Here is a 27435-nt window from a genome sequence, read left to right on the forward strand (position 1 = left end):
CCGTCCCGCTGTGCGCACGCGCAACCCTTCCGCCCGCCCATTGGCGCCGCGGGCCCCGCCCCTGCCCGGCGCCGGGCAGTGTGGGCCGCTGGGCTGATTCCGCGTGTAACGGGCTCAGGCCCAGTAAGGGCTGGGCGGAGGCATTTCTTCTGCCTACCTTCCCGAGGGCGACACTCGGTTGGGCCACCTGAACCCCCAGAGTCCCCGCAGGTTGCTAGGCAACCCCGGAAGCCCCCAGGGACGTAGTAGGGCGAGGACCTAAGGTGGCGAAAGCGGATGCAGCGGGTGTCAAAACTGGCTTTCAGCTCCAACTCCACCTCCACCTCCACATTTACAGGTTCCTGGGTTCCTCTGACTGCAAGTTGGGAAGAAAAATAATAGCGTAAAGGAAAAAAATGTTGCGTGCCATTCCAATTCTACAAGGATCAAGCCATTAGCCACTGCAATTGACCACCAACAGTGTGCCCCGAAGGGAATTCAGGATGGAGGAAAACAGGAAACTTTTTGTACTTCGGATATACTGATCCTTAGATAGGTAAGATGCATCTCTAAGGAAAAATTCCAAATAACCCCAGGAAATATGGAACTGCCGGGGTCTCAGCCAGGGACTGAAGAAGATGCAGGGACTTGGTTGAGAGGACCATGTCGGGTGTCTGGGAACTGGGAGAACAAGGCACCCGGGCTTCCTATCTTTTTATGTGTTGGCAGAATGAAGAAATAAACATGGATGGTGAAAACATGGTCTAGGATCAAGAATCACTTAATAGCTTAATAGCCCAGAGAAGGCACTGTTTTTCCAGTGAAGTTCAGAAATCTTTATTTCCTCCCTTCCCTGACCGTGTGGCAAGAGAGCAGGGGCTTTGTAGGATAGAAGAAATCCTATTAATTCCAGGCTCCTTCCCCTTTCCTTCCCCTGAAGTTTGAGTTAGTTATAGATCTAGTTCATTTTTCAGCCCTCCCTCTGCCATGCATCCATTCTACCATTTGCTCATTTATTCATTAATTCAGTAACATTTCTTGAGTACCTCCTAGGTACTAGGCACTGTGCTAGGAGTTACCAGAGAAACAAATACAAACAAGATATGATCTCTTCCTTCAACAAGCTCAGTGTCTGATGGATAAAGCATTCTCGTTCTATTTAACCAACGCTTACACTTTTTCTATGGATCTTATCCTCTGTCTCTCTCTCTCTCGAATCACCAATTACTCCCCCTCTAATAGCCCATCCCCACGATCATATAATCTTGCTCTGGTTTCTTCCCCACTACACTGCTGAAACTACAATCTCCATGCAAATTCAGTGGTGCTTCTCCTCTGTTTTTACTTGCCCTCTCAGTACTATTCCTCACAGTCAGCTATCCCCGCTTTGAAACACCTTCTTCTTTTGTTTTCTGATGCCATGTACTCTTGGTCCTCCTCCTACCTCACTGACTATTCTTTCTTGGGTTCTTTTCACTAACTTCTCATCTTCTGCTCCACCTGTAAATATCAGAGTGCTTAGTGTTCTATCCTTAGTCCCCTTCTTTGTCTCCCTACCCACTGTCCTTCTGTGATTTCATCTGGTCATATGGCTTTAGCTGCCATTTGCAAGCAGATGACTCCAAAAGGTAGATCTCTAACAATGACCTCTGCCTGTAAGTCCTGACTCCTCTAAACAACTGCTTACTTGACATCTCCACACGAGTGTCCAACTGGCACCGCAAACTTAACTTGTCCCACCAAAATATTCATTTTCACCCCCAAACGTGTACCTCTCTGTTTTTCCCATTTTAGTGACTATCACTGCCATCCATTTAGTTGTTCAAGCCAAACTTGAGGAGCTATCCTTTTTGCCCCCTCAACTTTATTGTGGTATAATTGACATCCAGGAAACTGTCATCTGCTACCTACCTTCATTCTTGCCCCATTTTAGTCCATGAGTCAATTGTTTAAGCCATTTATAGGTGAGCATTCTATAACTGAATGAGAATTATATAACTGGTGAGAATTCTATAACTGAATAGCTGAACCCATTCCTAACAGGCAAATAACTTGGTTCCAGAAGTAGGACACAAAAAAACCAGATACTAAAACGTGAAATTGGCTAACAGAAGGTTAAGGTAGCCAGTGGTAAAGACTCTATTCCAAATGGAAAGTTGGTGACCTACATGTTAAGCAGTAGGTAAACCGTTGAACTGCTGTCACTTGCTGGACCTTGGGAAAAACCCACATGCCAACCAAAGTTGTATTGCAGGAGAAATCTCAGGAACAATACAGAACATTCATGACTGTTGGCTTTTTTTTTTTCCTTTTTTAAGTAGCTTTCGGCAAAGTCCGTCAAGAGAGTGGCAAATCCAGATTAGAGATAACTGATTGGAAAGCAGAGATTAAAGAAATTAAGGCCTTGGTGGGAAAGGAACATCTTACCTGCAGTTTACAACCTAAATTAGCTGAGTCCCACAATTTGGAGACTTGCTGGGTTGAAATAAATAATTTTCTTTAAATACCCAAGCTGAAGCCAGCACAAATGGAGACAGGGAAGAGGCAGCTTTATCAGGAGAGAAGATGGAGGCCCAAGGTAGCAAAGATGGACTATAGGTGGCTTCTCTACCTTCTTTGTTTTGAATTGTCTCCACTGCAATTAAGCACACAGATACCAGCCCCTAGAAGACTTAAATACTCTAATAGTTGGTTTTGCTTGTTTTGCAGAAAGAAACATTTGAGGTATACACAAGAAACTAATGAAAGAGAACAGAGGTGAGAATAAGACCTCATTTTATATCTTTTTGTTTGGCTTTAATTTTTAAAAAATCAAGTAAATATATTAATTATTTGGGGGGGAAATATAATCTTTCATTAGAAAACCATTTAAAGACTCCCTAGGTAAGTTTTGTGATTACTCATGTATAGTATTGACCAGAAGCCTAACAAATGATTGAGGGAATCATGTGTCCCTAAAATCTCAAGCCTGGTCAACATTGGTCTGTTCCTGTTTAAACAAGGGAAGGGCTGCCAGATTTCCCAACAAGAAAATACACTGCCACTGACTGGGGGATACTGAATATTTTCCATTCTTTTTTTCTGAAAGGAAGCATTTATTATTTTTTCACATTGTGCATTGAATGTGTTTCCCTGTATTTTTTGTTTGGTTTTGTTTTTTACATTTTATTGATGCACGATTGTTTAGGAAAAACACACTTCTGTTTCCCTTTACTCACACACACAATACTTCTGACAGCAGATGTGTGGTTTTTCCCCACACCAAGCAATTCCTTACAACACCAGCTGAGTGTCCTACAATGCAATTCAATTCTGACACTAACTGAAGTTAGTACAGTCCCCACAGGTAAAGGGCTCAGCCCCATAAGACTGCCGCCCACTTCAGATGCCAAGCACAATTAGTAGGTCCCCAGGTTACCCATGACTTCTGTCCGACTTTACAAATTGAAGGCTCCCATGACTCCCTCCTGGGATTTGATCACTTGCTAGAACAGCTCACAGAGCTCAGGGAAACACTTACATTTACCAGTTTATTATATAACACAGGATATCATAACGGGTACAGATGAACAGTCAGATGAAGAAATACATAGGGTGAGGTCTGGAAGGTTCCCAAGCACAGGAGCCTCTGTCCCTTTGGAGCTGGGGTGCCCCATCCTGCAGACACGTGGATGTGTTCCACCAACCCAGAAGCTCTCCGAACCCTGTACTATTGGGATTTTTATGGAGGCTTCCTCACATAGGCATAATTGATCATTAACTCAATCTCCAGTCCCTCTCCCCTTCTTGGAGGATAGTGGGTAGAGCTAAAAGCTCAAAGTGTCTAATCATGATTTGGTTTTTATGGTGATCAGACCCATCCTGAAGCCATACAGGGGCCCACCAAGGGTCACCATATTAGAACAAAGGACACTCCTATCACCAAGGAAATTCCAAAGGATTTGGAACCAGGGTCACAGGCCAAGTATTAGAACGAAAGATGCTTCTTATCACTTATGAAATTACAAGCATTTTAGAAGCTCTGTGCCAGGAACCAGGGGCATATATGTAAATATATGGGGTTTTTTTCTATTATTTCAGAATAGTATACACAAAAGTACCCATACAGAAAAGCATACAGCTCAATAAATTTTCGGAAATTGAACACCCCCATATAACCAGCACCCAGATCAAGAAACAGAACATTACCAACACCCTAGGAGACCCGCTTGTGCTCCCTTCCAAGCACCACCCTCTTCCTAAAAGGTAATTGCAATCCTGACTTCTAATACCACAGAGCAGTTTTTCCTGTTTCTGTATGTTCTATAAATGGAATCACACAGTACATACTCTTTTATCTATGGCTTCTTTTACTCAACATTATGTTGAGATTCATTCATAGTGTGTAGATTTAGAGCATTCATTCTCATCTCTGTATGCCATTCTCTTTTCCCTTTTACTGTCAGTGGATATCCGGGTGGTTTCCAATTTTAGGTTGTTATAAATTATGCTACTTCAACATTGTAGAACATGTCTTTTCTTGCACAACTGTTCAGGTCTCTGTCAGGTATTAACCTAGGAGTAGAACTGCTGGCTCCTGGGAACGCAGATGTTCAGCTATATTAGATAGTGCCAAAAGGTTTTCCAAGTGGCTCTGTCAGTTTACACTCCAGCAAGAGTTCTATTGGTCCCCCTTCTCTCCAACACTTGGTACGTCCCATCTTTCTCATTGTAGCCAAAAATGAACTTGTCTTAGCTTAAATCATCCAACCATGAGAAGCCACATCTGGACCTGAAAGGGGCCTGCACAGTACACAGAGTACCTGGATTTCCAGCTGTATGTAGGAGCTGGCTGGGACTTTAGGATTACCTCCTTTATGGAGTGAGCTCCCCGCATGTCAGATGTGTATGTGAGAAAGAGGGATGCGCATGGGTTTCAGGTAACCAAAGAGCTACACCGGGCCAACGCAGATGAGTTTGAGTCGGTGGTAGCCCAGTTTCCATTTTCAACACCCTTCTCTCTTGTCTGTCTCCACAATGAAGGCTAAAAAACGTTAAACACTCACTTCCCCATCTTTTCTGCAGCTAGATGGCTAGGTAACAATAGTTCTGGGCAATGAGACAGAAGGGGAACTTGGGAAATCTTGCTTTTCTGATAAAAGAGACAAGTGACGGGTACAGACCTTTCCCCTTCCTCCAGCCCTGAATGGGGACGTACCGTCTCAGCAGTCATCCTCAATCATGGACGGAAGTGGGAGAGAATTTAGAAAGGCTGCCCTAACACTGTGGGCCACTGAACCAACACCAGCAGCTGCTTACTTCCAGATATCCTGTTATGTACAGAGAACTCCTATTTGTTTAAGCCACTCGAAGACAGTTACTTGCAATCCAAAGCATTCTCAAGTGATACAGAGGTCCAGCAAGATGTGGACTCAGATGTGAACTGGATTTATCAGTGTGAGGTCACTGGGGGCTCAGAGAGCAGTTTACGTGGAGTGCTGGGCAGCAGCCAACGTACAGTGGGTGGTGAGTGGCTGGTGGGAAAGACTGGGTACAGCAAGTATGGGCAGGCCTTTCATGCTTGGCTGTGAGGGAAAGGAAAGTAGTTAGAGGGGGACACAGGATCCAGAAGTGTTGTCTTTAAGGTGGAGGGCCTTGTGCATGTTTAAATCCTTTTGGGAAGGAGCCAGCAAAAATGAGACTGTAAAGAGCAGAATGGACAAAACTGAAAGAACAAGGTTATTGAGGAGGCAGGAGAGAATGGATACAAAGCCCAGATGGGTGTTAGCCTGAAATGTGGGAGGCATGGCTATTTTCTGAGAGAGCCGTGATTGGGGGAAGGGCAGGTAGATTGATTGGGTCAAAGTTTGAAATCATCATTGTGTAACTGGGAAAGCAAGCTGCCTAAAGGAGATAGAAGACTTCCTGGCCTGAGTTGAAGACTCAGTTGAAATTGGAGATTGTTCATTTAGAGTGGTACGGTCTGCATAATTATTTGATTATATACAATGGTTAATGTACATTTCATGAATTTTAATTTAAAAAATTTTTGCATCTAAGTTACACATGGATGTGGCTAGAAAAAAGTAGAACAGAAAGTTGTCTAATAGAAAACCAAGTTCCTCTCTCTCAATCACCAACTCTTCCCCATCTCGCTAGCTGCTGTTTATGACCAGACTAGGGTTGAGTGGGGGGATGGACTGGAGAGTAAGGGGGATAAGGAAGTTGTTACTTAACTGGTACGGTAAGTCGGCTCTGCTTCCCCCACTCCATCTGACTGATGTTTAATGCTGAGTGCCTTTGTGTGGCTCCCCTGCTGGACCCCTCACTGCAGTCCCCCTGACATGGGTAGCACCTCTCTTTTGGAAGGCTCGTGGTTCTCTCTCAATATCTGGTTTTCCCTAGCAGTCCAACAGATACTCTTTGGGGCAGAATCCCTTTAAAAATGATCCCAAGCTGGTTCAAGGGCTCATGACTTGGGTTAGGTTTGAGAGGAGACCAGGGTAGAGTCCCCACTTTCCCTTGGGTGTTTTTGTTTGTTTGTTTTTTGCGGTACGCGGGCCTCTCACTGTTGTGGCCTCTCCCGTTGCGGAGCACAGGCTCTGGACGCGGAGGCTCAGCGGCCATGCCTCACGGGCCCAGCCGCTCTGCGGCATGTGGGATCTTCCCGGAGCGGGGCACAAACCTGTGTCCCCTGCAACGGCAGGCGGACTCTCAACCACTGCGCCACCAGGGAAGCCCTCCCTTGGGTGTTTTCCAGGAGGTGGCAAGCCCTGTGGGGCCCAGTATGGAACCTGAACAATGGAGAAGCAATTCTGAGAGTGATGTCTAGGAAGATGGGCCTGAGAGCATCCTCAAGCCCTCAAGCCCTCAAACCCCAGCATGGTTCAGCCAAAGGAGGCAAGACTTCCAAAGCCCTCCAAGAGGGCTAGGTGTGAGAGCAAAGCACACCAGATGAGACCTGGGATGAGGAAAATGCAAAGTAGATCCACCTGACAGAGACAGGCCATGGCAGAACTTTGGACATTAGTGGCACATGCAGAAAGCACAGGGGTGTCCTGTCCTGGGTGTATTTGCCTCCAGAGCCATTCCTCACTCTTCCCCTCTTGTGTTCTGCATCACAAGCAGGCTGACCCCAGTGGGTTGCATTTCCTAGCCTTCCCTGTCATCTGGCTTCCTGCTGGCTCAGCTAATAGAGAGTACCAGCAAGGGATCAGAGGATGGAAGGAAGAAGCTGCCTCTACTGGGAAGGGAGACCCAGTGAGTTTTAGGAATGCCAGGTACTCAGATTGAAATCCACCTAGATTCCCCCATCCTAATTCCCAAGGTCCCATATGTTCTTCATCAACGCCATAACTTTCTCGTAAGAGACAGGATTCGTTTTGTAAACAAAAAGAACAAAGGGTGTCACTCATCCCCTTATACAAAGGGTTAAGTCGTAACCCACTATAGTTGTCCACCAGTGGTGCGCCCTGAGCAGAATTCCCGACGGGAAAAACATGATGAGACATTCTGTGCTTTGGATACGCGGGACCCTAGATAATTAAGACGCACATTTGAGGAAGAATTTCAATGATCCCAAATTCTTGTATCTTCCCAGACATAGATATCTATTCTTTGTCATTAGCAGTAATCTTTTACGAAGATGTATGCTTGACTATAGGTATTTCCCGGCTGAAAAATTAATATATATATATATACCAGCTCTGCAAGGCTCTGGACATGCAGGCTCAGCGGCCATGGCTCACGGGCCCAGCCGCTCCGCAGCATGTGGGATCTTCCCGGACCGGGGCATGAACCCGTGTCCCCTGCATCGGCAGGCGGACTCTCAACCACTGCGCCACCAGGGAAGCCCATTGTGCATTTTTTAAGTTGACAGTTTGTAAATTCATCTTACGTTATAATATAGATTACCACAGTATCAGACACTGCATCTGGATTTTAGCTGCTTGTGTTCAGGAGCTCTAAGACAAAAGAGATCTTTTAGGACATTTTTAGAGACTCTGACTCGTTTGAGGCGAGATTTTTAAATTTTGGGTTGGTGATTTTTTTTTTTTTTTTTTTTTTTTTATGCGTTACGCGGGCCTCTCACTGCTGTGGCCTCTCCCGTCGCGGAGGACAGGCTCCGGACGCGCAGGCCCAGCGGCCATGGCTCACGGGCCCAGCCGCTCCGCGGCACGTGGGATCCTCCCAGACCGGGGCACGAACCCGCGCCCCCTGCATCGGCAGGCGGACTCTCAACCACTGCGCCACCAGGGAAGCCCAGGGTTGGTGATTTTTTAAATTCATTTTTAAAAAATTCTCCATTCATTCATAATGACCCATCACTGTTCATACAGAGCATGAGTACTAGAGGGTACATACAGATATTCCAAGGGTGCTCAGGCATGGGTAGTTTTAGAGATTACTTTCCAGCCTGTCCGTTTTTTCTATGCACTGCACTAAAACTGACCTGCCTGATAAGGACCTGCCTTAGAACATCACGTCATTTGTCCCTTTCACAGTCATGTTCCCTCCCCACTTCAAACAATGAAATGCCACCCTGAATCTTACTAAGATGCATTGTCCCAGGGTATAAGAACCTCAGGATAACCACAAAGGGGGCAATTCAAAATACTGATGTCAGTAAAATCTGCTTAATCAAGGCAGTGGGGTAGGGTTTTGTATTTCTTCGTCTCTTATTCATATTTCTGATAAGGGCAAAACATGGTGCTAAAAGTTTGGAATTCTGGCTTCTCTTGGGATGTTCTTTTTCAGCTATACTATAAACTGGGGTGCTGGGAATGATACCTATCTGTATTTAATGACCCCACTTCTTCCATCCCTGACTATTATCAAAGAACACATAACTCCTGATGAAAATTCCCACAACTGTGGGTTTCTTAAACTTCTAAGTATATATACTTCCCTTCTAACAAGTCAAATGCATTAGCATTTTTTAATACCCCTTTTGTCTCCCTCTCCTCCCCCATCATGTTGTTCTTGTTTGGAATTTTTTGTTTAATAAATTTATTTTATTTATTTTTCTATTTTTGGCTGCGTTGGGTCCTCGTTGCGGTGCACGGGCTTCTCATTGCATTGGCTTTTCTTATTGCGGAGCACGGCGCGCAGGCTTCAGTAGTTGTGGCAGACGGGCCTAGCTGCGCCACGGCATGTGGGATCTGCCCGGGCCAGGGCTCGAACCCGTGTCCCCTGCATTGGCAGGCGGATTATTAACCACTGTGCCACCAGGGAAGCCCCTGGAATTTTTGACATTAGTTATTTTGGATAAACATTCTCTTCTTTAGTTTTAGCTTTTTAATTTTTTTTTAAACAGCAATAAATCTATCAAAATATTTGATCACCCTGACATCTCATATCTCTTGAAGGTTCTCCTGGATTTGTTTCTCTTACATAAACACTTCTTTTAAAGGTATTTTCATTGTGGATTTTTGTGTGTTAAACTTCTGAGGCCTTGTGTGCCTGAGAACGTTCTTATTACTTTCTCTCATTGAAATGAAAATTTTGGCTGTGTTGCACATAAAACTTCAGGTTCAGAGCTCTTTTCCTTCAGTATCTAAATAAAGAAATAAATACATTATCGTAAGAAAAGTGATCTTACAATCATCTAAAAAGATGGGGTAAAAGGTGTTTGACAAAAGTCAATACCTGTTCATAATAAAAATGTTCTGCAAGCTAGAAACAGAAGAGTAGTCTCTCAACCTGATAAAGGGCATCTATTAAAAACCCACAGTTGGGGGCTTCCCTGGTGGCGCAGTGGTTGAGAATCTGCCTGCTAATGCAGGGGACACGGGTTCGAGCCCTGGTCTGGGAGGATCCCACATGCCACGGAGCAACTGGGCCCGTGAACCACAACTACTGAGCCTGCGCATCTGGAGCCTGTGCTCTGCGACAAGAGGCCGCGATAGTGAGAGGCCCGCGCACCGCGATGAAGAGGGGCCCCCGCTCGCCACAATTAGAGAAAGCCCTCGCACAGAAACGAAGACCCAACACAGCCAAAATAAATAAATTAATTAATAAACGCCTACCCCCAACATTTGGAAAAAAAAAAAAAAAAGATGGAAACCTTTAAAAAAAAAAAAAAACCCACAGTTGGGACTTCCCTGGTAGTCCAGTGGTTAAGACTCCGTGTTCCCAATGCAGGGGGCCCAGGTTCAATCCCTGGTCAGGGAACTAGATTCCGCGTGCCACAACTGAAAAGATCCCGCATGCCACGAGGAAGATCTCACACGCGGCAACAAAGATCCTGAGTGCTACAACTAAGACCCAGCGCAGCCATATAAATAAATACATATTAAAAAACAAAAACCCACAGTTAATGTTCTTGTAGCAGAAGACCGAATACTTTGCCCCTAACATCAGGAACGAAGCAAGGATGTCCACCTTCAACACTTCTATAGACCATTTTAGTAGAGCTTTAAGCCACTGCAAAAAAATATATAAAAGCCACACAGATTGGAAAGGAAAAAGGAAAATGGTCTTTACTCACAGATAACATGATCATGCAGATAGAAAATCCTTCTAAAGAATCTACAATAGAACTATTAAGTAAATTTAGCAAGGCCACAGGCTGCAGGTCAATATACAATAATCAATGTTATTTCTGTATGTTAACAATGAACATGTAGAAAACGAAATTTTTAAAATACCATTTCAACAGCATCCCAAAACATAAAATACTTAGGGATAAGTCTAATTATTTTAAGCATACTTTTTAATAGTCTTGAAACTGAGGGCAGTCATCAATTAGAATCCTTGAACTATAACTTGCTTAATAAATAATAACTTGTAACCTGCCTTCACTAATCAAGCTTGCTTTAATTGTTCTTGCAAATTGCATACCCTCCAAGCTTCACTGTAGCCTGGGCAATATATCATAAGATTCCTTTAACCACCCCCTCCAGATAAAACCTCTGACATATGGGTCGCTATAGTAATGGTTTCTTATTTTATTTTTTTATTATTAAAATTTTTTAATTTTTTAAAATTTTGTTTCATTTTTGGTTGCCTTGGGTCTTCATTGCTGCACGTGGGCTTTCTCTAGTTGCGGCGAGCGGGGGCTACTCTTGGTTGCAGGGTGCAGGCTTCTGATTGCAGTGGCTTCTCTTGTTGCAGAGCATGGGCTCTAGGTGCTTGGGCTCCAGTAGTTGCAGCACGCGGGCTCAGTAGTTGTGGCTTATAGGCTCTAGAGCACAGGCTCAGTAGTTGTGGCGCACGGGCTTAGTTGCTCCGTGGCATGTGGCATCTTCCCAGACCAGGAATCGAACCTGTGTCTCCTGCATTGGCAAGCAGATTCTTAACCACTGCGCCACCAGGGAAGTCCCAGTAATGGTTTCTTAAATTGTTTTTCAGGAACATGGAGTTAGTCTTGCCCAGTTCAAACTGGTCAAGCACACTGACCATTCAACTGGGCCTGTGCAAGTGTCGGATGGATAACCTATTGTTGTCAGAGGGACAAAAACTCCATCATCAGATCATGCTAATGCCACCATTTTCTGAACACGTGTCTCATGAAGAAGCATGTAACTCAGATACACCTGCGCAGAACACTGATTACTTCACCTTTTTCTTATCTTCAACCCCCTTTCCCCATGCCTCAGACCACCCTGCTTCTTTATCCTGTAAATATCCCAAGCCCCTCACCTTTAGGGAGGCGGATCTGAGACTTGTTCTCCCATCTCCTCGCTTAGCTGTCTCGTGGATAAACCCTTTCTCTGCTGCAAACTTCCATGTCTCAGTGTTTGGCTTGTTGCGGAGTGGGGCAAACAAACCTGGTTTTGTAATAGTCTGGTAATTCTGTTCAATATTATCTGAAGTTATTGTGGTCTTGTCCTGCTGCTGTGTTTATTCTTTTTGACTCTGTGAAAGCGTATCTCAGAGACATTTAGTTATTCTGCATGCAAATGATATACTTGCTTATTTTAAGGAGAATAGTCATTAGGCTGTTGTCAACAAAAAGGGCTTTATAGGGCTTCCCTGGTGGCGCAGTGGTTGAGAGTCCGCCTGCCGATGCAGGGGTTGCGGGTTCGTGCCCCGGTCCGGGAAGATCCCACATACCGCGGAGCGGCTGGGCCCGTGAGCCATGGCCGCTGAGCCTGCGCGTCCGGAGCCTGTGCTCCGCAACGGAAGAGGCCACAACAGTGAGAGGCCCGCGTACCACAAAAAAAAAGGGGGGGGGCGCTTTATAAGAGAAAAGAAAAAAACTACAGACACTCTAAGCACAGCAAGGTTTTGGATTCTTTCCATTTGATATTGGGTGGGGGGAGGCTAATTGATTAGCTGTCATGTAGCAGAGCCTAATCTGTGAAGTGTGCTGCGGAACGGGTTGCTTAGGGTAAACAAAGGAAATAATTTCAGCCACTGACAGATTCTTCTGACAACTTGAAGATTTTAACTGTGGAATATTCATGCCAGTTCGAAGCTACCATGTTAGGCGAGGTCCATACTACTTCCCTCCTCAGAATTTCTCAGTTCTCACTCATGGTGATTATTTCCTCCTGCATTTTGTAGTTTTAGATGATGAGCTCATCTTTGGTGGGGCTTTGTCTATGGGAATCCTGTGTGGTCCGAGTGGAGAGTCTATTCCTTTCAAAGAAATTTTATATTTGCTTCTATCTGCTTGGTATCCATTTTTAAGTTAATTTTTCAACTTGTGGGCCCCTGGTTTCTATAGGTAGTATAAGATTGAACTCTAGACCTGAGTAAGGGCAGACTATAATTTTAAATTCTCAGGGGAAATTTTTTAACCAAATCAAGAGGCTCCACCAGGAGATTCTGTGTTTACTTGTGCATTTCTGCAGTTTTGTTTCTGGTACACGCTTTCACCAAAGGTACAGCCCCTTGCAGAGTTCTAACTTTCTGTGAAAGCATCAACTCTATCTCTTCATTCTTGTTAACCCAAGGTCTCTTCTGTTGCTATATGTCCATTAAAACTCAAAATCCTGGATCCTGAGACCAGTAAACCCCAGAGAGGCCTCCGCCTCCCCTTATCTGACTCCCGCTCCTCCCCTACCCCGCAATTTTAACTCCCTCTTAGTTTTGTGACCATGAGAATGTTCCCTACTTTCTTGTGAGCTTAGCTTTCCAATGAACAGAAAGCTTTATTTATTTTACCAGCATTTTAAGGTGTTTTGAAAGAAACAGAGTGAATACATTTATGGAATATATTCATATACACGAAGAAAAATATATTCTAGAACATATTGAATACAAATATTTTAAATTAGAATATGTGACAGTAATATCTTGAAGACTATCCTGAATAACACATATTCCCTGTGATACTCATAAAAAATACCTTAATATTCATTGGATATTTTCAAGAGTTAAGTTTTTGGTAAATCACACATTTGGCAAATTGGGAGTAGCTTGGACATTGAACTAACTGATCCTTCTGTGAACTGGCCTTTAGGGATCTGGGCTGCTTCCAATCAGCTTCCAGTACTTTTTTAAAGTACAGGTCAGTTCAGTACACTGCACTTGTTTTTCAGTAAAATGTTGACACGTGTCTGCTCAGAATAAATTAACTTGACTATATCACTGACTTACTTGGTGGAAAAAGGGCAATTCACAAACCAGTTCCTATGCTGACTTTTCTCCTGCCTTTCCCCCAGATTCCCACCATTATGGTTTAATGTTCTCTAAGTAACATTAATAATTATTTTCCACCCAATATCTCACACAGTTTTAATAACAGTAAATGAAGGGATAGACTCGTGAATGAAGCAGTTAATCAAATTTTTTCCTATCTACTTAGTATTTTTTTCCTTCCAGTTTTATTGAGATATAATTGACATAGAGCACTGTATAAGTTTAAGGTATACAGCATAATGATTTGGTTTAACATATGCCATGAAATGATTATCACTATAACTTTAGAGAACATACATCACCTCATATAGATACAAAATTAAAGAAATAAAAAATGTTTTTTCTTGTGATGAGAACTCTTAACAACTTGTCACATATAACATACAGCAGTTGTACACCACGTTGTACATTACATCCCCAGTACTTATTTATCTTATAACTGGAAGTTTGTACCTTTTGATATCAATTTTAAAGAATGGTAAACTTTTAAAATTTTATTTATCATAGTGACACCTGTTGACCTATACCTGAAATTCTGATTATTATAAATATACTGAATAATGCAATGATAGAAATAGAGAAAAGAAGGACGAGGCAAGAGAAGCATTTTAAAATGTATTAAATTGTACATCGTTAAAAAAAAAAAGAGACATTGTAGGAATTGAATATTGAAAGCCAAAAGAGCTGAAATGTAGGACACAGACAATATTAAAATTGAGTTCAGAGATGAATGAAAGTGAATTTTAAAACCCAGGTGGAGGGGAAGGCTTTACAGAGCAGGTGAGTATTGAGCTGGAGCCCCTGGGTATTGATTCAGGAAACTAGGACCCTTACAAGCCATTGGCTAAACAAACCCAATAAACTATAGGTTACAGCCTGACTATTCACATTATAAAAGTCTCTTCATATAGAGGGCATTTTCTATGATGATCATTTCTGCTTTTCTAATTATATTTAATTTTACAAAACTTCAATTGATACGTTACTTTCCAGCATCACAGCCGCTGCGTGAACGGAGGTAGTTACTTGTTCTGGAGTTTTCCCAGCCACAGTGTTTACTCCAAGCATTAGCTCAAACCCTCTGCTTAGTCATCAGTTGTTTCACTATTCTTTGTAAGTAATTAGGATAAGTGTTCTCAGGGTCAACAGTACACTCACACCACCCTTGACATGGATGAAAGGAATGTGTTAAAATGAAAGGGACTTCTTTTGACAGAGCATTCTTTTTCAGAAAAGGGTAAAGGTTTGAATCCTTCCGATCCTTCTGGAAGAATGTTAGATTTTAGGGGCTGCCTTACATCCAAAGAACCATGCAGAGTGTTTACATGAACCTCTCTATACTGATTGATGGCTCATCCTTTACTGTTTGGAGGTAGAGTGGGTGAAGAGGAGATTAAAGCAGGTCCATTTTAGATGCCATCCTTTGGGTTTATTACCAGAATTGCCAAGAGGATTTTAATAAACAACTTTCTCCCATCCAAGTTTAAGGAGAGAGTTCATTGTAAAATGCTATTGTGTACTTTGTCTTATTTTTCTTGGAAGGTCCTTATAAACTTGCTCCATATCTGCTCAAAATGCTTCAAGAAATGCTCATGGGCTTCCCTGGTGATGCAGTGGTTAAGAATCCGCCTGCCAATGCAGGGGACACGGGTTCGAGCCCTGGTCCAGGAAGATCCCACATGCCGCGGAGCAGCTAAGCCCGTGTGCCACAACTACTGAGCCTGCACTCTGGAGCCTGTGAGCCACAACTACTGAGCCCATGTGCCACAACTACTGAGCCTGCGCTCTAGAGCCCATGCTCCACAACGAGAAGCCACCACAATGAGAAGCCTGTGCACTGCAACGAAGAGTATAGCCCCTGCTCTCCGCAACTAGAGAAAGCCCACGCACAGCAACGAAGACCCAATGCAGCCAAAAATTAAAAATTAAAAAAAAAAAATGCTCACATACTTTTTATCCTTTGTGATCAAAACCTTTCCTCTGGTGTTCTGAGTGGCTTGGTGAGGCCAATCCAGAGTCGATCAGAGGTATGTATTATCTACACCTGCAACCTGTGATGGACGGAGACCACATCTAGGAACATACTGGGGATGGGGACTTCCCTGGTGGCGCAGTGAATAAGACTCCACGCTCCCAATGCAAGGAGCCCGGATTCGATCCCTGGTCAGTAAACTAGATGCCACATGCATGCTGCAACTAAAAGTTTGCATGCCACAACTAAGGAGCCCACGTGCCGCAATTAAGGAGCCCACCTGCTGCACCTAAGGAGCCAGCAAGCCGTAACTAAGGAGACAGCAAGCTGTAACTAAGGAGCCTGCAAGCTGCAGCAACTTAACACCAGCACATCTAACTAAATAAATAAATAAATACTGGGGACACAAGAAAGTGTGAGCCTGGAGCAGAGCTGAAGGCACTGTAGTCCTCCTGTGGACTGGACAGCAGACGGCTGCGCAGCCCCTGGCTCTCAGAGTCAGGCAGGATGGCTGCAGCTCCAAGGTTGGAGGCCCAGCTGCAGGAGGGAGAGGTCCCTGGGTCAGGGGGAACAGCTCCTCTACTCTGCCTATCTTCCTCTCCCTGCTGACTCAGCCAGGTTTGGGCTTGCCCAGGGCTCAGTTCATTACCTCCTTATCTTTACAACTTTAGTTCCACAGTTTACAAGCAAATTCTTTCTGGGTTTCTTAGCTGAAATCCCTGGGAAGAAGAATCTGGTTGAGGCCATTTTTGTGCGTCAAGCCATCCATAACAGCTAATTGGTCCATGAGTGGCCTGGCTTCCCTTGGAGCAGGAGCCCCCTCTTCTGTCTTGTGGTCACTCGTATCTAAATTCACAAGGTTCCCTGGCATGGAATGACCTGCTTAGGCATGGTTTGGGGCTATGAATGAGTGGGGCAGATTCTCCTAGGAGGGAGGAGGGTGACTGATCAGGCCTGAAGCAGCCCTGATGGTGGCCTCTCAAAGTCCCTTGGGGAAGTATCTCCTTCAGCCTTTACTCCTGTCAGGGCCCACCTATACCCTGGGGCCTAGGGAAGGAACAGGCCTCTCACAGTCTGCTCTGGAGCCCACTTGTTTTAGCCTGGATTAAAAACTGAGCCTGGGGCAAAACTTAACTAAGATTTTATTGGGAAATCAACATGGAAACTTGGGCAAAGAGAGCGTGTATTGCCTAAATAACTAGCATGTGTCGTAACCTAATGCAAAATTTGCTCGACATTGTTACAAATCAAAGAAAGGCTTAATTCTTAATTTTGGCTTATTAGACTGGCAAAAAGGTAAATATCCAGTGTTAGGAGGGTATAGGGAAAATGTAAGAGAGGGTATACTCTCACAATGGAAATGCTCACCAAAAGCCTTGAAAAGGTGCATGCTGTCCAACCCAGCAATTTCATTTGTAGTAGGGATTTGAAAATTCACATGATACTCCCTAGTATGAAACACAAATGCAGCCCTTTGGTTTTCTACAACTGATCTTATTTCCTCTAAAGCAGCTATCTTGATGGAAAGTGAGAGAAAACTAAATTTAGTCCACTCCACTAAATCACAGTTTAATTAAATAATGTAAGCTGTCCATTTAGATCCTCAGTCTATCCAGGGAATTGCTCAGTCTCTTAGCTTTTCTTAGCTTTTCTCTCTTCTCCTATTTCACTGCAAGATACTTTTAGGTATATAGGTGATGGGAGGGCTTACATATCCTTACGGTGGAAGGGAAAAGCCTCCTTGGAGTTCATGTATGTTACAATCCCATTTTAGTTATTAACAAAGAGTGCAAGTGTGTCAAAGAAAAAAAGTGTAAAGCTACATAGCAAATTCGACCTTTGAGTTATCTCTGGGAGGTGGGATTGCCCTGGGTCACTGCATTCTTTTACATTTATGTATTAGTTCAATTTTATAAGAAACATACATTCATTTTGTAATCAGAAAAAATAATGATGTTTTTGTTCCAGTAAAAAACAAATAAGTACGACGAAGGATGTTAATAGGGAAATTTTGATTGAAATGCCAAGATATGATAGTTACTGATCATCAAAGGTGTGAGTGGACCACAAAGATGCAGATCTTCAAAGGAAATTTTCAAAATCTGGTTACCTGTCTCTTGGTCCTCTCATCTAGGGAATCCCTCACCCAGAAAGATGATATAGGAGAGTCAGAAGAAGAGAAGGTTGCAGGGGGGCCGATTTTGAGGGGAGGATTTCTTTGGGAAAATCTGAGGAGTTACCTGCTCCCTCCACTCCAGTCTAGTGAGAGAGGCCTCAAGGAGACTGACCACTGAAGGAACTTGATGTGGCCTCTGCCGCCACTGGCTGGCCCTGGAAAGCTAAGCAGCCTTGGCAGACAGAAGAGGATCTGGGCATGAACCGCTCTACCCTCAGAGTACAGGTCAAAGGAGACAAGAATTCTGGGGACCAGATGAGGAGGGGGCAGAGGCAATGTCCACCTGGGGTGAAGCCTGACCAGGAGGGTGGCCAGTCTCTCAAAAGAGACTCAGCCGTTAGAGGCCGGGAGGCAACTGCTGCAGCAGAGGCTGTGGGAAGCAGAGGAGCAGGAGGAGAGGGAGCTGGGTCTGAGGAACCCAGAAGGGGGAATCTCCCAGGAGTCTCCCATGAAAGCCCCTAGGAGTCAGCTTTAAACATCTGCCAGGAATCTATGGGTCCTCAGGTGTAGAACTTATAAATCCATTCTACCAGGAACTTTCCTATCCCCCTTCCCTCTGCTCCTTTTCCAACTTCAACCTTAAAGGTCAGAAGCAGCAGCAAGATGAGGAGGAAGAGAGTAAGAAAGAGAAGAAACTGAACACAGCCTCCTCCAAGGCTGCAGACCACCCACCTGCCATTGACCCTAGCTTTGTGGGAGTGGGAGAGAAATATTATCTTTGAATGAGGATTTAAACATTGATTAATTAAGTCCACATTTGTGACTTAAAGTGACCCCTGGACTTTTACCTAAGGATGCACAGAAAAATTTATGAGCTTGACAGGACTTTTACACATGGCCAGGAAAAGACCATCCTGACCCCCACTGGAAGTCGTTAGAAAGCCATGGAAGGGGACTTCCCTGGTGGCACAGCGGTTAAGAATCTGCCTGCCAATGCAGGGGACACACGTTCAATCCCTGGTCCGGGAAGATCCCACGTGCCGCAGGGCAACTAAGCCCACGAGCCACAACTACTGAGCCCACGTGCTGCAACTACTGAAGCCCACACACCTGGAGCCCATGCTCTGCAACAAGAGAAGCCACCTGAATGAGAAGCCCGTGGACCACAACGAAGAGTAGCCCCCGCTTGCTGCAACTAGAGACAGGCCCGCGCACAGCAACAAAGACCCAACGAAACCAAAATAAATTAATTAATTAATTTTTTAAAATGTAGACACAAACTTAAAAAAAAAAAAGAGCCATGGAAGGGATGGACTTGGAAGGTATTATTATGCTAAGTGAAATAAGTCAGACAGAGAAAGACAAATACTGTATGATATCACTTATATGTGAAATCTAAAAAATAAAACAAACTAGTGAATATAACAAAGAAGAAGCAGACTCACAGATATAGAGGACAAACTAGTGGTTACCAGTGGGGAGAGGGAAGGAGGGAGGGACAAGATAGGGTTAGAGGATTAAGAGATACAAAGTATTATGTATAAAATAAATAAGCTACAAGGATATATAGTACAACACAGGGAATATAGCCAATATTTTATAATTATAAATGGAATATAACCTTTAAAAATTGTGAATCACTGTGTTGTACACCTGAAACATATAACATTGTATGTCAACTATACCTCAAATTTTTAAAAAGTCAGTGGAGGACAAAAATAAAGTGGCTTTGACAAATACAACTCACAAGTCCTGTGTGTTCAACATACTGGTTGTACAAGATTCCTTTCTTAGAAACCACTCTGCCTTGAGTTCCTAGATACACTGAAACAGTACCACTTAGATGTCAGCAAGAGTCCCTCATTCTTTGGAGGGCTGGGTAATTCCACAGCCTGGAAAAGTTTGTTTGTTTGTTTTTTCTAACAAAAGACTATTCATATGAACAGGTTTAATGTAACATGAAATGTAAAAGATTCGAACCAGTAGTGAAGTATCTAATTCTTATTTCAACTTAAAAAAATAATTAAAATAAATAAAATCAAAATAGGATAGTGACCAGAATAATAGTACCATTATAATCACATTAAATAGAAAAGCTTCTATCAACATTTTAAGAATGTAATAAATGCAGTATGATACATTTTAAAATACTCCACTCAATTTTGTAATCCATTTTCATAAAAATGTTACTCAGAAGAGAGGCTTGGACACCCCTGGAAAAATGAGAAATCAGCTTAGAAATACATAATATGCCAGGATTTACTAATTCACGGTTAAAAAGTACCTTATATTTCTCTTAGATATTTTAAACAAATGAATAATTATATTTCACATGTAAGACAGGTGGTACTTCAGCTACATTAGAATTATATCAACTTTTAGATGTACATTTAAATTGTCACACTTTATAAGAAGTTAATTTTCATTTCTCCTTATTTTAAAGGCTCACCAGGTTTGCCAATATAGTATTAGGATCAGCAAATGTTGGACTGAACTACATTTAGTTATAATATGTCTAACATCCAATTTCACGTAATATATGTGAAATGATACACCCCTAAGTGGTATTTAGATATATTTCTTTGAAAAAAATATTAATTTTATGAATGTGATAAGAAACAGCCTTATTCACTGTATGCTTTTTTTTTTTAATGAACAGTACAGATAGCAGACATATAACTTCTTACTACCTATACTGACTACTAAGAAATAAAGCCGAACTTTAGAAAAATACAGTGCAAGAAAAGATTCAAGTTAAAAATATACTCCTTTGGGGGCTTCCCCGGTGGCGCAGTGGTTGAGAGTCCGCCTGCCGATGCTAGGGGATGCGGGTTCGTGCCCCGGTCGGGGAAGATCCCACATGCCGCGGAGCGGCTGGGTCCGTGAGCCATGGCCGCTGAGCCCGCGCGTCTGGAGCCTGTGCTCCGCAACAGGAGAGGCCACAGCAGTGAGAGGTCCGCATACTGCCACAAAAAAAAAAAACAAAAAACAAAACAAAAAAATATACTCCTTTGGTTAAAAATCATCCCCTTAACAATTTCATCTGTAATCTAAACTCAGCATGTCTCACCAGCCCAAAGTAATCTTCTAAATGTCACTATACTTGTATTACAGTGTTTTTTTCAATCCAGTATTTATGGAGGTCCCTGGGTTGCAGCAACAAAATATTTTAACTCTAGGAAGAGAGTGTAGCCTTGTTGCATCAGCTCCTTTGACAGATGTCTTTCTTAAAAGGTTTTACTTTAGAAACCTCTGACACATGTAGTTTTCTTCAGATACTGTATATCCAAACTTTTTATAGAAACAAGCGTTTTGTGGTAGATATTCAAGGGTAATCTTAAAACAGTTCAGTTTCTTGCTTAGCAAAGTAAGGGTTGATAATAACAATTTGCCAAGCTGCTTTCCTCTGCATTCATCACTAACAACATCTTCTACTCTTCCTCTCTTTGCACAGGAATGGATGAATTTATGTTCTATTATCAGAGTTGCTGTAGCAACTATCTGTCCTAAAGTTACATCTTCCACAACTGTAACATAATAATCCCCAGATTACTTCATGTGCTCAAAAGATTTCATAAATTGTTCCAGGTTGACAACTCCAGTCTCTGTCAGCTGACCTAGTAGCTTAAAAAAACCTCTATTTAAATCAGCAGTACAAAGAGGCCTCAAAACCAAACCTTCTCCGGGATGTGTTGGGGAAATGGCTAGAGAAAATGTAGCTGTATTCTGACTCCAATCCACTTCTTTGAGTAGACTTGGGTCAAACATAGGCATTTCATCAGGTTTCATCTTTGCAGTAAGGTCTGTATAGACCTGCAGTCGGCGCTCCTCTCCAGGCCCATCGGATTCTCACCCACCCGGGTACACAGCACTAGATCCACATCTGGCTTCAGCGGCCGCCCCACCTCCTCCACCTCCGGCTCTACAGTCTCCCGCAAGGCTGCTGCTCCACTAGCTGCCGCCAGGACGTGGCAGCACCGACATCTCCAGCCCGCCCCTCCACAGCCTGGAAAAGTTTGATCTTGTCCAATAATTTCTCTTCATTCCCAGAAATTTCCCAGAAACTCACCTGAGATGCCCCTAGCCTCTTATTTCTGTGTCTATTTTGCTTTCCACTCATCAGCCGGGATGCAGAAATAGCAGCTCTTAGCTCCATAGAAGAATCTCCTCACACAAAGAGCAGTTGTGAGTAGTGGAGACCTAACTGAAGTTTTTCCATCTCCTCAAAGTGGGGCAGTGTTTGATGGTCAAGGAGGTTTCTTTAGTAAAAGTTCAGTTGAGTTCCACAACATTTATTGAGTTATTACCAGGTACTGTGATAAATGCTGGAGACACAGAGTAAATAATATTCTCTATCCTCAAGATATGTATAGTCTAGCTGGAGAGAGAATGTAAGAGAACAGGTAAATGCCTGTTAGAGCCCAGGTTGCCATGGCAGCACACAGCGGCCAGGGGGTGGGGCATGTAAACAAGCCTAAGGTGATTATGGGGGGAGTCAAGGAAGATGTCCCTCTGTGATAGAATAGAAGAGTGATAAAATAGCAGACTGGAAAGAGAATCAAATAAAAATTTGAGAACAAAAAAAATACAATAAGAGATGTTAAAAACTCAAGGGATGGGTTCAACAACAGTCTAGACACATGAGAAGAAAGAGTCAATGAATCAGAAAACATGGTAGAGGAAACTATCTAGAATGAAGTAAAGAGAGACAACAAGAGAGAAAATACAAAAGCAAGGGTAAGAGACACAGAATACAGTGAGAAGGTCTTACTTATACCTACATGGAGTCTACTTGGAGCCAAGAATGAGCAGAGACAGTATTTGAAGATAATAACTAAGAATTTTCCAGAACTGATAAAAGACTTCAAGCTCAGAATCAAGAAGAGCAACAAATTCCAAGATAATTTAATTAAATCTATTCTTGGAACATTAAAATAAATCTGCAAAAATTAAACCAAAAAAATATTAAAGATAAGCAGAAGAGAAGAAATATTATTTTCAAAGGAGCAACAGACAGCTGACTTCTCAACAGCAACAATGGAAGCCAGAGAACAGTGTAATATTGTCTAAGTGCTAAAAGAAAATTGCTAGTCCAAAATTCTATATCCAGCTAAACCATCCTTCAAGAATAAACATGAAAAAGTTAAAAAAAAAAAAGAATAAAGATGAGAAGACTTTTTTTTTTTTTTTTGGCTACACTGTGCGGAATGCAGGATCTTAGTTCCCTGACCAGGGATTGAACCTGTGGAAGTGCAGAGTCTTAACCACTGGACCACCAGGGAAGTCTGAGAAGACATTTTTAGACAAACAAAAACTGAGTGATTTATCAACTAGCAGAAACACTGTATTAATTTTCTATTTCTGCATAACAAATTACTACAAACTTAGCAGCTTAAAACAACACCCACTTATTAACTCACAGTTCAGGGAGAAGTCCAGGATCAACTAGGTTCTCTGCTCAAAGTATCACAAGGCTGAAATCAAAATGTTGGCCAGGGCTAGGGTCTCATCTGAGGCTCAAAGTCCTCTTCCCAAGATCGCATTGTTGAAAGTGAGGTCTAAAAAAATCTGAGATTTGAGAGATACAAATCATATCCTCTGATACAATGCAATTACACTAGAAAAAAAAATTTTTTTAACTCCACATTTACTTGAAAATTAAGAAATACTTCTTAATAACACATAGCTCAAGTAAGGTATCACAAAGGAAATTAGAAAATATTTTGAACTGAATGTTAACAAAATTTCTATGTATAAATATTTTTGGGATACAGCTGATAACGGGAAATGTATAGCCTTAAATGCATATATTAGAAAATAAGAAAGGTTAAAAATTAATGGGCTAAGATTCTACTTCAAAAAGTTAGAAAATAAGGCATGGGATACTATATTATTATTCACAAAGATTCACTCTCTCTGGGCACTGGCATCAGGTTTAGCTGTATTTCCTGCTCCGGTCAATGGAATGTGTACAGAAGTGTTACATGTCACATCTAGGCAGGATTTTTACATATGGTTCACCATCCTGTCTCTTCTCTCTGCCATAATGATTGTCAATGCTCTAGACAGTGGCTGTTCTGCCAGCGTGAGCCACAAAGTGAAGACAATGTGGAAAAGAACCCAGCTAACCTGGATCGAACAGGCAGCATGAGTGAGAAATAAACCCTGTTGTTGAAAGCCCTGAGAGTTGGGGGAGATTGTTTGTTACTGCAGCCTAACTTAGCCAATCCTGACTCTTACAGAAGTACAAAAGAAACCCAAATACAGTAAAATAAATGAAATAATAAGGATAACAGCAAAAATCAGTGAAATGGAAAATAACATGCCATAGAGAGGATCAACAAAATCAAAAGCTGGTTCTTTGAAAAGACCAAGAAAATTTACAAATCCTCGCAAATTATCAAGAAAAAGAAAACACACAAATAATCAATGCCAGGAATGAAAAGCAGATATCACTATAAATTCTATAAACATGAAAAAGATAAGAGGGGGCTTCCCTGGTGGTGCAGTGGTTGAGAGTCCGCCTGCCAACGCAGGGGACACAGGTTCGTGCCCCGGTCCAGGAAGATCCCACATGCCGTGGAGCGGCTAGGCCCGTGGGCCATGGCCGCTGAGCCTGCGCGTCCGGAGCCTGTGCTCCGCAACGGGAGAGGCCACAACAGTGAGAGTCCCGCGTACCGCAAAAAAAAAACCAACCAATGTCAGAGACAGAATGGCCCCAAAGATGTTCACATCCTTATCCTCAAAACCTGTGAATATCAATCTTACATGGCAAGAGGGACTTTGTAGATGTGATTAAATTAAGGGCCATGAGCTGGGCAGATTATCCTTTTTTTTTTTTAATAAATAAATAAATTTATTTATTTATTTTTGGCTGTGTTGGGTCTTCGTTTCTGTGCTAGGGCTTTCTCCAATTGTGGCGAGCAGGGGCCACTCTTCATCGCGGTGCATGGGCCTCTCACTGTCGCGGCCTATCCCGTTGCAGAGCACAGGCTCCAGACGCGCAGGCTCAGTAGTTGTGGCTCATGGGCTTAGTTGCTCCGCGGCATGTGGGATCTTCCCAGACCAGGGCTCGAACCCGTGTCCCCTGCGTTAGCAGGCAGATTCCCAACCACTGCGCCACCAGGGAAGGGAAGCCCTGGGCAGACTATCTGGTAGTTTCCCTGTGGGCCCAATGTAATCACAGGAGTCCTTATAAGAGGAAGGCAGGAGGATCAGAGTCTGAGAGAAGATGTGACCATGGAAACACAGATTGGAGTGATGAGCTTTGAAGATGGAGGAAGGGGTCACCAGCCATGGAATGCAGCTGGCCTCTAGAAGCTGCTAAAGATAAGGAAACATGTTCTCCCCTTGAACCTCCAGAAGTGCAGCTCTAAGCCAACACCTTGATTTAGCCCCTAAGACCCATTCTGGCCTTCTGACCTAAAGAATTGTAAGATAACAAATGTGCTAGTTTTAAGCCACTATGTGTTTGGTAATTTGTTAAAGAAGCAATAGGAAGCTAATACAACTAGATTGATCTTATTCTAGAAATGCAAGGATGGTTTAACATTTGCAAATCAAAGTATTTCACCATATTAATAAATTTAAGGAGAAAAATTATGACTATCTCAAAAAATGTAAAAAAAAGTATTTGTAAAAATCAACTTCAATCATAATTTTTTAAAAAATTCTTTTAACTAGGAATAGAAGGAACTTCCTAAATCTAATAAAGGATATCAGAAAGCAATGGAGTAATTACCATAAAAGCTAGCAGTTACCTTTACGAGGGCTGGGGTTGTGTTTGGGAAGGGATATAAAGGGAGACTTCTAGCAAGCTGGTAAAACTCTATTTCTTGACTCTAGTTGGTGGTAAACAAGAGTTTGCTTTAGTCTAGCACACGGAATATAGTCAATATTTTATTATAACTTTAAATAGAGCATAATTATAAAAATATTGAATCACTATGTAGTATACCTGAAATTAACATAATATTGTAAATCAACTATACTTCAACTTTTTAAAAAGGTGCTTTATAATAATTATGTTTTATGTACTTTCCTTTAATTGTGTTATTTTTCACAATAAAAAAATGTTCTTAAACAGATAGCAAAGAAAGATTTGAAAAGCAGATAGAGCAAAGCTATTGTTTAAGGCCTAAAAGTGCTATAATCACTGAAGGGCAGACACTCAGGTTGGCCTTGGGAGTGGTAGGGCTTAAAAGACCAGCTAAGGTGAGCTGAAAAGGCTCTGGGTGCTGGTGGGTGTGGCTGGCTTCTCTCCCCAGGATGGCAGTAACTGGGCAGGGAACCAGTACTGACCAAGGCTAGGAGGAAGGATGGGCCCCCATTCTTGGGAGGGTACCACTGCAGCAGTCCTGCAAGATGCCACAAAAGCCACCAAAGAGAAGCAGGAGTCACCTGGGAGCCCAGGGAACAGAACAGACAGGCTGATGAGAGGGAGTTTCGTGCATGGAGGGAGGTGCTAGTATCTCAGTCATGAAGTGGGTGGGTGGAGATAGGAGACACTCCAGAGTTCTCATCTCCCAGGAATAGGAAAACTTTTAATGTTCTAGGATTCTAAAATTAACATAACTGGGGGGAGGGGAATTGGATAAAGGTAGTCAGAGAGTACAAGTTTCCAGTTATAAGATTAGTAAGTACTAGGGACGTAATGTATAATATGATAAATATAATTAACACTGCTGTATGCTATATATGAAAGTTGTTAAGAGAGTAAATCCTAAGAGTTCTCATGAGAAAAAAAGTATTTTTTTTCTTTTTCTTTTATTTTGTATCTCTGTGAGATGATGGATGTATGTAAGTCAGATCATTATGCTGTATACTTTAACTTATATAGAGCTGTACATCACTTATATCTCAATAAAACTGGAAGGAATAAAATAAAATTAAAAACATAACAAATAATTACACACAAGCACAAAGAATTCATGGTTTTGAAACTTGCCTTTGTACGGCCTTTTTCCTTATCTAGTGATTATCCCCAGCTTTTCTGGCAGCTGTCAAAGGGAAAGACTGATCATACAAGCCAGCCCCTGGCAGAATTCATGTCAACATTCTAGGAGGGCTGGTTGGGCTAGCCAGTCCACAGCACTGATAATTAAGACATGAGTTACATCATGGGCCAGAAATGCTATGAGCCAATAATCACGGTAATAAGTAAAAGTTGGTTTCTGTATATAAGGATTTGGGCTATGACTACAGAAGACTGGGAAGGCAGTTGTCATTCTGCTCTACATCACATACCCTGATGACCTGGGTGGATGAAGGGACTGTTGACTGTGAACTAAAGGTTTAATTCATATTCAAAGTTAGTATACTTTTTTAGGGTTCCTGTTGGGACCCCCAAATGGCAAATACAATAGTGTGAAAGAAGAGGCTGGAGAGAACATCTGAAGAGGTGGGAGAACATCTCTTCATCAGGCTCTCTCTCCCTCTGGATGGCCTAACGACTCATGGCCACTGTGATAACCAGTATAAATAGGAGTGATTTGATGGGGGCAAGGGGATGTTGCAATAATCATGTATAATACAACTTTGAGTCAGTGCATAGGAAGAACCAAACATCCTGACAGCTTGCTATTGACACTGACATGACTTTTCTATTGCAGGAAACTCTTGCCCGGGATAATAAAAGTTGTAACTATCATTTTTTGCAGAAATTTCAAGAAGAAAAACATTTAAATGAACTTTGCGACTTTTCAATATTTTGCATCCCACCACTCTCTAAGACTCTGAAATCCTTGCCTCAAAACCCTCCCCTTGGGCTTCCCTGGTGGCACAGTGGTTGAGAGTCCGC

General features: G+C 42.6%; 1 long non-coding RNA gene and 1 pseudogene across 1 annotated transcript; one reads left to right on the forward strand and one right to left on the reverse strand.

Annotated features, from left to right (window-relative positions):
- The first annotated feature begins 129 nt into the window (after positions 1-129).
- LOC116763931 lies at positions 130-11768 on the forward strand. Its single transcript, XR_004352680.1, has 3 exons — positions 130-535; positions 2689-2736; positions 11311-11768. It is a non-coding gene; the product is annotated as an uncharacterized LOC116763931 (long non-coding RNA).
- Positions 11769-20648: 8880 nt separating this feature from the next.
- On the reverse strand, positions 20649-21601 carry LOC116763928 (annotated as a pseudogene).
- Between the last annotated feature and the right edge of the window lie 5834 nt (positions 21602-27435).

The sequence above is a fragment of the Phocoena sinus genome, chromosome 13, assembly GCF_008692025.1.
Source record: "Phocoena sinus isolate mPhoSin1 chromosome 13, mPhoSin1.pri, whole genome shotgun sequence".
Lineage (NCBI taxonomy): Eukaryota > Metazoa > Chordata > Mammalia > Artiodactyla > Phocoenidae > Phocoena > Phocoena sinus.